The following is a 14,371-nucleotide window of genomic DNA, read 5'->3' as shown; positions in this document are numbered from 1 at the left end:
AGCATTCTCATTATTTCCCTTCTGTTCTTTCTCTTTCCATTGACCTAGCTTCCCTTTCCCTCTTTGCTTTGTCATCTTTACTTTTGGGTAAGTGTTGGCCATTTGGTCTCATATAGTTAATTGTTTTAGGGAGCACTTTACTCATGGATATTGTTTATTTTATTAGCCAGTCTATTTGGCTGAAAGGTGACCTACAGAAATAGCTTCAAATCCAAATTCAAAGATTATCTTAGGGTGATAGTCTCAGGGGTTCCTCTAGTCTGTCTCGATCCAGTAGGTCTGGCCTTTTTTAGGAATTTGAGTTTTGTTCTACTTTTTTCCCATTCTGTCTGGGACCTTCTATTGTGTCCCAGGTCAGAATGGTTGGTAGTGGTAGTCAGGAACCATCTAGTTCTTCTGGTCTCAGGTTAGAGGAGGCTGTGGATTATGTGGGCAGTAGGTCCCATGGACTAGTTTCTTCTTTGAGCCTTTGATTTTCTTCATTCTGTTTTGCACCATATGAGTAGAGACCAATAGTTGTATCTCAGATGGCCGCTCACAAGCTTATAAGACTCCATATGCTACTCACCACCCCAGGATGTAGAACATTCTTTGTGAACTATGTTATGCCTATTGACTAAGTTGCTCTCTGGTCCCAAGCCTTCTTAACCCAGTAAACCATTCCCGTGAGCTATTTGGATATGTCTAGGAAACCTCCATAACTGTGCCCCATGTGGCTTGTTTTATACATGTATATTCATATGCCTACAGATACACCTATGCACACACATGTATTTACTTGTGTATGCCATTCAGTACACATATATGTATCCATATCTATCCATGTAACCACACACATAATGTATTTGATTGTTTTTACTGTTGTTGCAAAATTGTATATGTCATAGTATTTAGCTTAATTGTCCCTTTTTCTCCTGTACGTCTTAGTGTCTTTATCTTGGTCAAGCTGTGTTGATTTCACCCATATTTGGTCTTGTCTTTCCCATCACCAAAAGTAACAAGTGTCTACTGTCTAGAAATTGATTCCCCCTCCCTATCCCTTCCATCCCTGGTAACCATCAAAGAACTTTGCCTTCTGTGTGTATATCTATTTGATTTTTTATAATAGTAGGACCGTACAAAACTTGTCTTTTTGTGATTGACTTATTTCACTCAGCATAATATCCTTCAGATTCATCCATATTATGTTTCGCAGACTCTTCTTTATAGCTCTTTATAGTTGCATACTATTCCATTGTATATATGTACAACAGTCTGTTTATCCATTCATCCGTTGATGGACCCTTAGGTTGTTACTGTCTTGTAATAATGCAGCAGTGAACATAGGTTCATGTCACTGCTTTTAAATCTCTAAGATATATATCTAGGAGTGGGATTCCTGGATCATAAGATATTTCTGTTTCTAGCCATATCATTTTCCATAGTGGTTGTACCATTTTACAATCGCATCAGCAATGTATAAGAGTTCTAATCCTCCTACAACCTCGCCAGCATTTGTTGTATTCTGTTTTTTTGATCATTGCTGTTCTTACAGGGGTGAGAAGGTATCTCACAGCAGTTTTGACTTGCATTTTTCTAATGGCTAATGATTGTGAGCATCTTTTCATGTATTTGTTGGCTGCCTGAATGTCCTCTTGAAAGTATTCATTCATGTCCTTTGCCCATTTTTTGATTGGATTGTTTGTCTTTTTGTTGTTGAAGTGCCGAAGTTTTCTATATATTTTAGAGATCAGACCCTTATCAGGTAGTTATTGCCAGAGATTTTTTCCCAGTCTGTTGGTTCTCTTTTTACTCTCTTAGTAAAGTCTTTTGATGGAGCATAGATTATTTAACTCTTAGGAGGTAACTCTGCCCCCCCCCCCCCTTTTTTTTTAAGAATCTGAGTTTTGCTGTACAATTTTCTCCCATTCTATCTGGGACATCTCTTGTGTCCCTGATCAGAATGGGTTGGTCATGATAGCCAGGCACCGTCTAGTTCTTCTGGTCTCAGGATAGATGAGGTGTTGGCTCATGTAGGCCATTAATCCTGTAGACTAGTTTCTCCTTTGAGTCTTTGGCTTCCTTCTTTCTCGCTTGCTCCAGACAAGTAGAAACCAATGGCCACTTGCAAGCTTTTAAGACCCCAGATGTTACTCACCAAACTAGGATATAGAACATAAACTTGATGAACTATGTTATGCCAATTGACTGAATTGTCCTGCAAGAGGTCTGAAACCTTCAAATCCAGTAAACCAATCCCTCGAGGTATTTTGTTATGTTTAGGAAATATCCATAACCCTGCTCCCTATGTGCTTTATTATATATGTGAATATATGTACAGCACACATATACATGTACATATATGTGCCTATATAGATACACCTGTATACAGCACATGTATATACACACATATACCTTCCTATACACTTATATACATACATATCTACTTATGTAACCATGCATGTATATGTTTTTTGTTATTGCTTTTGTTGCAAAATTGTATATGTCATAGCATTTGCCAAAAACGACCCTTATTCTTGTGTACTTAGTGTCATCATTTACCTTGGTCAAGTTGTGTACACTTCACCCACATTCAGTATTGCCTTTCCTATCACCAAACGTAACAAGTGTTTACTCTCTAGAGGGAGATTCCCCTTCCCCACCTCCATGGTAACCACCAGCGAACGTTGATTTCTGTATGTATACCTATTCTTGTCTTTTTATAAAAGTGAGATCATACAATATTTGTCCTTTTGTGATTGACTTATCTCACTCAGCGTAATGTCCTGCAGATTTGTTCATGTTTTGTTTCCAGCCTGGAATTTATTGGGTGTTTGATTTTCTCTGAGACAGTAAACTATGTCCCAAGGCTTTTTTCCTGTGCCGCTGCTGAAAGCTTAACGACCTTTGTGCTAGGATAAGGGTGCATTACAAGTAATAGCAGCTGCTTGTTGAAGAGAAATGATTAGTATCTTTGGGATCACAGACCTTTGGGTAACTTAAAGGGAGAACTTGGAATGGATGCACTCTCCTTCTCTCCCCCGCCAATCCCCCCAAAAAGGAATAGGCTAATTATTCGGTATAATGAGTGTGGTGGGGTGGGAAGCATTCTTTGTAGATACGGTATGGATTTTATCATTTGCTTCTCCCTGTTTGCCTTTTTGGAATTGCCATTCTTACTAGCGTTATCCTTATGGTGGACATTTGTGGTATTTCATTTGCAAAATTAGTAGGGATGAAATTTAAGCTAATCTTCTTCATTACTTGTCCAAACACTAATTTAAGATTGATGAGGGAGGAAGTTTAATCATATGACTAAAATGTAAGGTATTTATATTGCTTGTCAATTTAATTTCTTCCTGTCTTTCCCATCTGTCATTGTCATTTTATGTGCCATTACGATTTTTAAAAATTTAATTTTCTAAACTGAATAATAGAAGTATATTGGAAATAATTTTGGAAATTTTCGGACACAAGGCTGACATGCAGGTATTATATTTTTATTTTCAAGTAATGTGTTCTTTCTTGACTCAGTTTTATTTAAAACAATGTTCTTAAACTATTGTGTTGAGCAAAAATTTTATGAGAAATTTTTTTGTATGAGACATCTTTACCTAGGTAAGAAAATATCATTTCTCTGATTTTGCATCACAGCCAGTCTGCATCTCTAACATTTGTACGAATTGAGAGCACAGAACAGCATTTACAGCTTTGGTTTATTCACCATTGAGGTATGAGGCTTTCTCCAAGCACTCCAGCTTTAAGAATTGAAACATTTTAGAAGAGAATTATTACCCATGGCATGTCACAGAGAGTATATAGACTATAATTTAACCTTTCTTTGTAGTGTAGTTTGAAGCATAAACTGGCTTTGCGTTCAGGCAGAAGTGGGCTCCTAAACTAGTTCTGATGTTGTGATCAAGATATTTAGCCTATTTTGGTTCTGTTTTCTCATCTGAAAAATGATACTGTTGCTATCTGGAAGGATTATTGTAAGGATTAGAAATGAGAAGTTATAGTAAAAGATGCCCCGCATAATACCTGGAACAAAGGGACATTTAAAAAAAAAAAAAGATTGCTATTATTAATATTATCATAAATTTTTTTACCTATATTTATTATTATATTGTCCTATCATACATCGATGCCATATACAGAGAGAGAGAGAGTAAGAATTTGTGCTTGGTGGGCTTTTGCCTATTTAACCAAATGGTCCCAGACTGCTGTTTGCATGTTTCAGATCAGAACAAGCATTGGAGGGACTTTAACCAGTTACTGAAGTCCATGAATTTGATTGCATGGATTTTATGTCCATGTCTACCAAAAGGCCTATTTGACCCTTGATTCTAAGCTGCATTCTGAAGAGGTAAGGTTATTGGATAGTTAATAAATGACAAGATTTTCCTTTACTATCTTGAGTCACAGTTATTTATTCAGAGCAAGAAAACATGTGGGGGCAAATATATATACTGGACTAAGTGTCTGCATATCTGGGGTCTAGTCTTAGCACACTTCCTAACTAGCTGAGTGACTGATCAAGTTAGTAAACCCGAGTGCTACAATAGACATTGTCATACCATTTCACTTTAATATAGGTTTGTAGCGATTATGAAAACTAAGAAAATTACCAGTCCAATTTAACTCTAAATGTCAGTTTTGGAATTAATATTTTTACCCACTTCACTTCCCTCCCGTAGGATTTAAAATTTTTTTTAATTCATTTTGTTATTGTTGAGAATATACCCAGCAAAAGTACACCAATTCAGCAGTTTCTACACGTACAATTCAGTGACATTGATTACATTCTTCGAGTCATGCAACTATTCTCACCCTCCTTTTCTGAGTTGTTCCTCCACATTAACATAAACTGATTGCCCCCTAAGGTACCTATCTAATCTTTTGAGTTGCTGTTGTCAATTTGATCCCATATAGATAGTTCTTAAAAAAAACATAATGCCCCAGGCAGACCTTTTTTTTTTTTTTAATAATTTTTATTGTGCTTTAAGTGAAAGTTTACAAATCAAGTCAGTCTGTCACATGTAAGCTTATATACACCTTACTACATACTCCCATTTACTCTCCCCCTAAAGAGTCAGCCCGTTCCCTTCCTCCAGTCTCTCCTTTCGTGACCCTTTGGTCAGTTTCTAACCCTCTTTACCTTCCCATCTCCCCTCCAGACAGGAGATGCCAACACAGTCTCAAGTGTCCACCTGATACAAGTAGCTCGCTCTTCATCAGCATCTCTCTCCAGCCCATTATCCAGTCCCTTCCATGTCTGATGAGTAGTCTTCGGGAATGGTTCCTGTCCTGTGCCAACAGAAGGTTTGGGGACCACAACCGCCGGGATTCTTCTAGTCTCAGTCAGACCATTAAGTCTGGAGGCAGACCTTTTTTGCTGGTTGAGCCGAACTATTGTTCATTTTTAGGAAGACTCCAGGGTGTGCATATATATGGATTTTATTGTGCTTTAGGTGAAAGTTTACAGTTCAACTTCTCATTCAAAAATGTATATATACATTTTTTTGTGACATTGGTTGCAATCCCTGCAATGTGACAGCATGCTCCCCCTTTCTACCCCAGGTTCCCTGTGTTCATTCGTCCAGTTCCTGTCCCTTCCTGCTTTCTCGTCTTGCTTTTGGGCAGGAGTTATCCATTTGGTCTCGTATATTTGATTGAGCTAAGAAGCACGTTCCTCACGTGTGTTATTTTTTATTTTGTTATAGGCCTGTCTTATCTTTGTCTGAAAAGTGGGCTTCGGGAGTGGTTTCAGTTCTGAGTTAGCAGAGCGTCTTGGAGACATAGTCTTTGGGGTTCCTCCAGTCTCTGTCAGACCAGTAAGTCTGGTTTTATATTGTGAATTTAAATTCTGTTCTACATTTTTCTCCCATTTCACTTGGGATTCTCTGTTGTGATTCCTGTCAGAGCAGTTGGTGATGGTAATTGGGCACCATCTAGTTCTTCTAGCATCAGGCTGGTGGAGTCTCTGGTTCTTGTGGTCCTTTAGTCCTTTGGTCTAGTATTTTCCTTGTGTCTTTGGTTTTCTTCATTTTCCTTTGTTCTGGACGGGATGAGACCAATAGATGTGTCTTAGATGGATGCTCATAAACTTTTAATACCCCAGGCACTGCTCACCAAAGTAGGATGTAGAACATTTCTTCATGAACTATGTTATGCCAGTTGACCTGCATGTCCCCTGAGACTATGGTCCCCAGCCCCAGCAATTCGGTCCCTCAAAGTGTTTGGATGTGTCTAGGAAACTTCTGTGTTTTTGCTTCGGTAAAATTGTGCTGACTTCCCCTATATTGTGTGTTGTCTTTCCCTTCACCAAAGTTAATACTTGTCTACTCTCTAGCTAGTGATTTCCCCTCCCCACCCCTCCTCTCGCTCATACCATCAAAGATTTTTTGTGTGTGTGTAAACCTTTTCTTGAGTTTTTATAATAGTGGCCTCATACAATGTTTGTCCTTTTGCGATTGACTTATTTCACTCAGCATAATGCCCTCCAGATTCACCCATGTTGTGAGATGTTTCACGGATTCACTGTTGTTCTTTATCATTGGTGGAATTCCGTTATGTGTATGTACCATAATTTGTTTATCTGTTCATCTATTGATGGGCACTTAGGTTGTTTCCATCTTTTTGCTAATTTGAATAATGCTGCAATGAACATGAATGTGCATATGTCCATTCATGTGATGGCTCTTATTTCTCTAGGATATATTCCTAGGAAGTGAGATTGTTGTATTGTGTGGTATTTCTATTTCTAGCTTTTTAGGGAGGCGCCATGTTGTTTTCCATAGTGGTTGTACCATTTTACATTCCCACCAGCAGTGTGTAAGAATTCCAATCTCCCTGCAACCTCTCCAACGTTTGTTATTTATTTATTTATTTAGATTAGTGCCAGTAAAGTCTTCATTTGTACTTCTCTAACGGGTAATGATCGTGAATATTTCCTCATGTGTCTATTAGCTGCCTGAATGTCTTCCTTGGTGAAGTGTCTGTTTGTATCCTTTGCCCATTTTTTAAATTGGATTATTAGTCTTTTGGTTATTGAAGTTTTGTAGTATTCTATAGATTTTAGAGATTAGACCCTTGTCAGATCTGTCGTAGCTAAAAATTTTTTCCCAGTCTGTAGATTCTTTTTACTCTTTTGGTGAAGTCTTTTGATGAGCGTAAGTGTTTAATTTTTAGGAACTCCGAGTTATCTAGTTTATCTTCTGGTGTTTGTGCGTTGCTAGTTATGGTTTATATTGTATTTGTGCCATGTATTAGGGTCCCTAGTGTTGTCCTTATTTTTTCTGCCATGGTCTTTATTTATCATTTTGAGAGAGATGTGGCAGTCTGCTCCCTTAAAGATTACAACCTTGGAAACCCTGTGGGGCAGTTCTACTCTGTCCTGCAGGGTCGCTATAAGTCAGAATTGACTGGATGGCATCAGGAAATTTAGGTCTTTGATGTATTTTGAGTTAGTTTTTTTGTATGGTATGAGATATGGGTCCTGTTTCATTTTTTTTACAGCTGGACATCCAGTTTTGCCAGCACCATTTGTTAAAAAGACTGTCTTTTCCCTATTTAATGGACTTTGGTCATTTGTCAAAGATGAGCTGACCCAAAGCGAATGGGTTTACATACGGGTTCTCCATTCTGTTCCTTTGGTCTGTGTGTCTGTCATTGTACCAGTACCAGGTGTTTTGACTACTGTGGATGTATAGGAGGTTCTGAGATCATGCAGTGTGAGGACTCCTACTTTGTTCTTTTTTTCAGTAATTCTTTGCTTATCTGAAGCCTCTTTCCTTTCCCTATAAAACTGGTGATTAGTTTTTCCATCTCATTAAAGAATGCTGTTGGTATTTGGATCAGGATTGCATTATATCTGTAGATTGCCTTGGGTAGAATTGACGTTTTCACAATGTTGAGCCTTCCTATCCTTGAGCAGGGTATGTTTCTCAATTTATGTAGGTCTCTTGGTTTCTTGCAATAGTGTTTTGTAGTTTTGTTTGTATAGATCATTTACATCTCTGGTTGGATTTATTCCGAAGTATTTTATCCTTTTAGGAATTATTATAGATGGTATTGTTTTCCTGATTTCCTTTTTGAGGTTCCCTTTGTTGGTATCTAAGAATCCAACTGATTTTTATATGTTGATCTTGTATCATGCTGCTCTACTGAATCTTTATATTAGTTCCAGTAGGTTTCTTGTGGACTCTTTGGGGGTTCTGTATGTATAAAAAAAAGATCCTGTTATTCCTATTTTTTCCTGCTTACCCATCCTAAAAAAAAAAAAATCTATTGCCGTCAGTCGATGCCTACTCATAGCGACCCTATAGGACAAAGTAGAACTGCCTAATAGAGTTTCCAAGGAGTGCCTGGTGAATTTGAGCTGCTGACCTTTTGGTTAGCAGCCGAACTCTTAACCACTACACCACCAGGGTTTCCCTACTTATCCATCCTATTGGGAGTGAAATGGTATCTCATTGTGGTTTTGATTTGTATCTCTCTGATGGCTAATGAAGCTGTGTATCTTTTTTAAGGTACATAAATTGCTGTAAATGGTGGACAGCCACACAATACTGGGAATCATGGCCTGGCCAAGTTGACATACATTTTGGGGAGACACAATTCAAACCGTAACACTTCCTCGTACTTGGCTTTATTATTATTTTTTTCATAGCACTTTTCCCACATGCTATGTGTGTCTTTTCTCTCTTCCATTACTATAGTGTAAGCTTCATGAGGACAACTAGCACTTGAATAAATTGTTGAATTTTAATTTTAAGATAGGGGATTATTTTAACATTGCAACGATACTATAGCCTGACACTCTCTTTATTGGCATGTATTAAAGTAACAGAGCAAAGTAGCAGAAGTAAATTCATCTGAATTGTGAATAAAAACAAAAACCAGAGTTATCTCTAGTAAGCGCTGAGATGAAGAGAAATCCTCCTGTGGTAATGTGGAAGTGTTTCACTCCAGACGGTTTTATCTATTAGTTAATGGTGTGTGCTTTACTTTGCCATAATGCAATGAAAGCTTTTCTTAGAGCCGTCTTTGCACCAAATCCAGATCCTGGAAGGACAAGAGGCTGTTGTGATTGTGCTTCTGTATTTTTATTGTATTTCTGTTTTTCTTCAAAGGAAAACCTTCCTGCCTCTGTAGCTTTTACTTATTTATTTTCAGACTTTTTATTGTGGAAAAATTCAAACATATGCAAAAGTAGGGAAAATTGTATAATAAATGCATCATCTACCTCAAACATTTGCCTCCTCATAAACAATCTTGATTCTTCTATATCTCTACTCACTTTCCCCCAACACTGATTATTCATTTTAAAGTATTAGGTAATATTTCTTAGTCTCAGGACATATTTACAAGAGTCAAAATGTTTCTCTGAAGGCTGACAAATAGGTTATGAAGCAGGACATCTTGATGTGTGTGTGTATTTGTAAACAGAATTTTCATGAATTTCTGTAAAACTGTGAAGCTGACTAGAGCAATTGCTACTTTGTTCTGTTTATACCATGTCCTCTCACTGAAGCAGCCAACCCCTAAGTGGTATGAGTGTTGATAGAGTGATTTTGTTGACTTCAGGCCAATAGAGACAGGAAAATCCAATCAAATAATATATCATCGTGGTCAGCATTTGATCTTTTTCTATTGAGTTTTTGGATTTCGGGTGAGAGTATGTGCATAATTTGTTTCTTAATTCCCTTATTCCACCATTCATATGTTGGTTTGTTGTACTGTGTTGGCTTGTGTGTTGCTGTGTTGTAGTATTTACTGATGCAGATCAAAGACTACAGCCTTCAGTGTGGATTACACCTCAACATAAAGAAACGAAAATCCTCACAACTGGACCAATAAGCAACATCACAATGAGGAGTGAAAATGCTGAAGTTGTCAAGGATTTTGTTTTACTTGGATCCACAGTCAACGCCCACAGAAGCATCGGGCAAATCTGTTGGAAAAGACCACTTTGAAGTGTTAAAAAGCAAAGATGTCACTCTGAGGGCTAAGGTGCGCCTTACCCAAGCCATGATATTTTCAGTCGCCACATATGAATGTGAAAGCTAGACAATGAATAAAGAAGATTGAAGAAGAATTGATTCCTTTGAATTATGTTGTTGGTGAAGAATATTGAATATACCATGAACTGCCAGAAGAACAAACAAATCTGTCTTGGAAGAAGTACAGCCAAAATGCTCCTTAGAAGTGAGGCTGGCAAGATTTCCTCTCAAGTATTTTGGACATGTTATCAGGAGGGATCAGTCCCTGGAGAAGGACATCATGCTTGGTAAAGTAAATGATCAGCGAAAAAGAGGAAGACCCTCAACGATACGGATTGACACAGTGGTTGCACAAATGGGCTCCAACGTATCAATGATTGTGAGGATTGCGCGTGACTGGGCCATTGTTTCGTTCTGTTGTACACAGCGTTGCTATGAGTTGGAACTGACTCAATGGCACCTAACAGCAGCAACAATTCTCTTATTGATAGACATTTGGGTTTTTTATAGGTTCTTTTTGTCTATCTTGAATACGGTTGCTGTGAACATTCTCATGCATGCCTTTTTACTGTATTTCTCTTGGCATATATCTAGGAATATAATTGCTAGTTCATAGGCATTCATTTATTTGTATTTTTAAAGTTAGTTTCAAAATTGTTAGATTTAGTTATACCCATGCCAGCAAAGTATGAGAGTTCTAGCTCCTTCATATCCTCCCCAACAATTGGTATTCTTTTTTTTTTAATTTTTATTGTGCTGTAAGTGAAAGTTTACAAATCCAGTTGGGCTCTCATACAAAAATTATTTATATACACCTTGCTATATACTCCTAATTCCTCTCCCCCTAATGAGACAGCACACTCCTTCCCTCCACTCTCTCTTTTCGTGTCCATTTGGCCAGCTTCTGACCCTCTCTACCCTCTCATCTCCCCTTCAGACAGGAGATAGCAACATAGTCTTATGTGTCTACTTCATCCAAGAAGCTCGTTCTTCACCAGTATCATTTTCTATCCCGTAGTCCAGTCCAATCCCTGTCTGAAGAGTTGGCTTTAGGAATGGCTCCTGTCTTGGGCTAACAGAAGGTCTGGGAACCATGACCTCCAGGGTCCTTCGAGTCTCAGTCAGACCATTAAGTATGGTCTTTTTATGAGAATTTGGGGTCTGCATCCCACTGCTCTCCTGCTCCCTCAGGGGTTCTTTGTTGTGTTCCCTGTCAGGGCAGTCATCGGTTGTAACTGGGCACCATCTAGTTCCTCTGGTGTAGTTTCTGGTTTATGTGGCTGTTTCTGTCTCTTGGCAACAATTGGTATTCTTAATATTTTTAATTTTAGCCTTTCTGGTGGTTTGTGGTAGTATATCAGTGAGGTTTTAAAAATTGTTATTTTTACTGTCTCTTGACTTTTGTTACTGTAAACACTTTTACACTGTGTTTGAGATATATATATATAGTGAAATACATTTGTGTACAATTCATTGGATTTTGATATATGCACACGCCTTTGTCAGTTTTGATGAATAGTGTTTTTCAATGAATGCTTTTCATATGTCCATTTCATCTAAAATTTCAAATTTATTGGTATAAAATGTTATCTTTTAATTTCTGTGGGATTTGTAAGGATGTCTACTTTTGTTTTGGTAGTTTTTATTTTGCTCATTTTTTCTTTTTCAATACTGGTAAAGATAAAAAAAACCAAACCCACTGCCGTGGAGTCGCTTCTGTCTTGAGCGCTTAACCACTATGCCACCAGGGCTCCAGTACTGGTAGTGGTTTATTAATTTTATTAATCTTTTCAGAGAACCAATTTTTAGCTTTGTTCACTTTCTCTTATATGTCTCTTTTCTAGTGGACTAATTGTTATTTTTTTTAGTTTGCTCTTTTTTTCCTAGCTTTTAAGTTGAAAGTTTGGAGTATGGATTTTCAGCTATTTTAATATGTGCATTTAAACTATGACTTAATCTCTAGGAACTGTTTTAGCAAACCCCCACACTTTCTGATATATTGCAGTTTCATTATCATTCAACTCAGAATATTTTCTAATTTCTATTGTGATTTGACTGGGATTATTTAGAAGTGTGGTGCTTAATTTTTTAACATTTGTTCTCTTTGTTTCTGTTATTGAGTTCCATGTGAATTCCACAGTGGTCAGAGAAGATAGACTCAATAATTTCAGTCCTTAGAAATTTGTTGAGACTTGTTTTATGGCACAGAATATAGTCTGTGTTGATAAATGTGCTGTGTGTACTTGAAAAGAATGTGTATTCTGAAGTTGTCAGATGTAGTGTTTTATATTTGTTAGTTATGTGGTTGGTTCAAATCTTTTGTAATCTTACAGAATTTTTTGTCTAGTCTATTATCTATTGATGATAATAATTATTAACTCATAATAATTATTCTTTTTTTTAAAATTATTCAATTATTTATTAATTAGATTTAAACACACTATTGTTTAAACTATCATTGTGGATTGGCTATCTCTCCTTTTAGTTCCGTCAGTTTTTGCTTTATGCATTTTGAAGTGATGCCATTAGGTGCATATACGTTTATGATTATTATGGCTTGCAATTGAATCAACCATTTGTCAGAACAAGATCTCCCTCTTTATCTCTCATAATATTTTTTGCCTTGAAGCCTATTTTGTTTGCTGTTAATGTTGCCATATCAGCTTTTTCTTAGTGTTTGCATGGTATATCTTTTTTTCATCCTTTTGTTTTCAACCTGAGTCTTTGTATTTAAAGTCTTTCTTTTAAACAGCATATAATTGTGTCTTGTTTTTTAATCCATTTTTGACAATATTTATCTTTTAGTTGGAGTGTTTAGTCCATTACATTTAATGTAGCTACTATTTACCACCTTGCTCTTTGTTTTCTAATTGTCCATCTTTTTTTGTTATTCCTCCATTCCTGTCTTTTTAATAACATTAATAGGTTTTATTATTTTATCTCTTTTGTTTTTTCTTTATATCTTTTAATGTTACTCTTTTAAGTGAATACCCTAGAAATTGCAAAATATACCCTTAAGTGTACCGTAAATTAGTGCTTTTACCATGACCTGCACAGTGCAAGAACTTTACAATCCTTTTGCATTATTTAATCCCTTTTTTCCTATGTTTTGAAATATCTTACTTCTGTATATGTTATAAATCTACCAAGACATTGCTGTTGGTGTTTTAAAACAGCTAATAGTCTTGTATTTGCCCATATATTTATCTTTTCTGGAGCTGTTGGCTCTTGTTGGCATTTTCATGTTTCCCTGTAGGATCATTTTCCTTTGGCCTGAAGAACATATTTTGTAGTGTTTCTTGTCTGAGGAATTTTCTTAGCTTTTGTTTGCATGAGTGTGTCCTTATTTTGCCTTCATTTTGGGAGAATATTTTCACTGGGAGTAGAATTCTTGGCAGTTTTGTTTTCTTTCTATACTTTAAAGATATCATTCTATTACCTTCTTGCTTCCATAGTTTCTGCTGAGCAGTAAGTGGTATTTTGTTATTGTTATTCTCCTAACTGGGAGCAATTTTGCTGCCAGGGGGCATTTAGCAATGTCTGGAGATGTTTTGGTTCTCACCTGGTGGGGAAGGTATGTTACTGGCATTTAGTGGGTGCTGTAGAATGCCTCTAAGTATCTTACAGTGCACAGAACAGCCTTTCACAACAAGAAGATTATCTGGCCCAAAGAGTCAATAGTGCCGAGGCTGAGAGCTATGATTTTTATGGAAGCAGGTTGCCAGTTCTTTCTCTGTGGAACCGCTGGATGAGTTTGAGCCACTAACCTTTAAGTTAGTAGCTGAGTGCTTAACCATTGCCCACTTATTTTTCTCTGGTTGTTTACAAAATTTTTTCTTTATTTTAGATTTTTAGCCGCTTATTTATAATATGCCTAGATTTGGTTTTCTTTGTTTTTATCTTGTTTGGAGTTTGCTGTCTTTGAATCTGTGGGTTGATTTTTTTCCCCCATTAGATCTGGAAAATTCTCAGCCATTACTCTAATTTTGCTTATGTTCTGTTGTCTCTTCCTGCTCCTCCTGGGATTCCAGTTACACAATGTTGAACCATATCCCATACCTCTCTTATACAGTACTTCTTTCTCTCTGTGTCACAGTTTAGATATATTCTGTTGATCTGTCTTCAAGTTTACTAATCTTTTCTTCTTCTGTCTGCTGTTATACCCACCTAATAATAATAATAATGATAGATATTATATTTTGCAATTCTAGAATGTTTGAGTCTTTTTTTTTTTAATGGATCTTATTTCTGTCTTAAAATATACTATCTCTTTATTCATTAGTCCATATTGTCTTCTTTTTTTTAAAAAATATTCGTCATAGTTATTTCGAAGTCCTTATTTGATAATGCCACTCTTTGGATTACATCTGGGTCTGCTTCTATTGATT

At 36.8% G+C, this 14,371-nt stretch overlaps 1 protein-coding gene across 2 annotated transcripts in view; it reads left to right on the top strand.

The window, feature by feature from the left end:
• RAD18 (RAD18 E3 ubiquitin protein ligase) overlaps positions 1–14,371 on the top strand; it is a 138,197-nt gene that overhangs the window by 29,429 nt on the left and 94,397 nt on the right. The window lies entirely within an intron of this gene.

The sequence above is a fragment of the Elephas maximus genome, chromosome 20 (assembly GCF_024166365.1).
Source record: "Elephas maximus indicus isolate mEleMax1 chromosome 20, mEleMax1 primary haplotype, whole genome shotgun sequence".
Taxonomy (NCBI): domain Eukaryota; kingdom Metazoa; phylum Chordata; class Mammalia; order Proboscidea; family Elephantidae; genus Elephas; species Elephas maximus.
The sequence above is the reverse complement of the archived record's forward strand: the minus strand, read 5'-3'. Positions and strand labels throughout refer to the sequence as shown.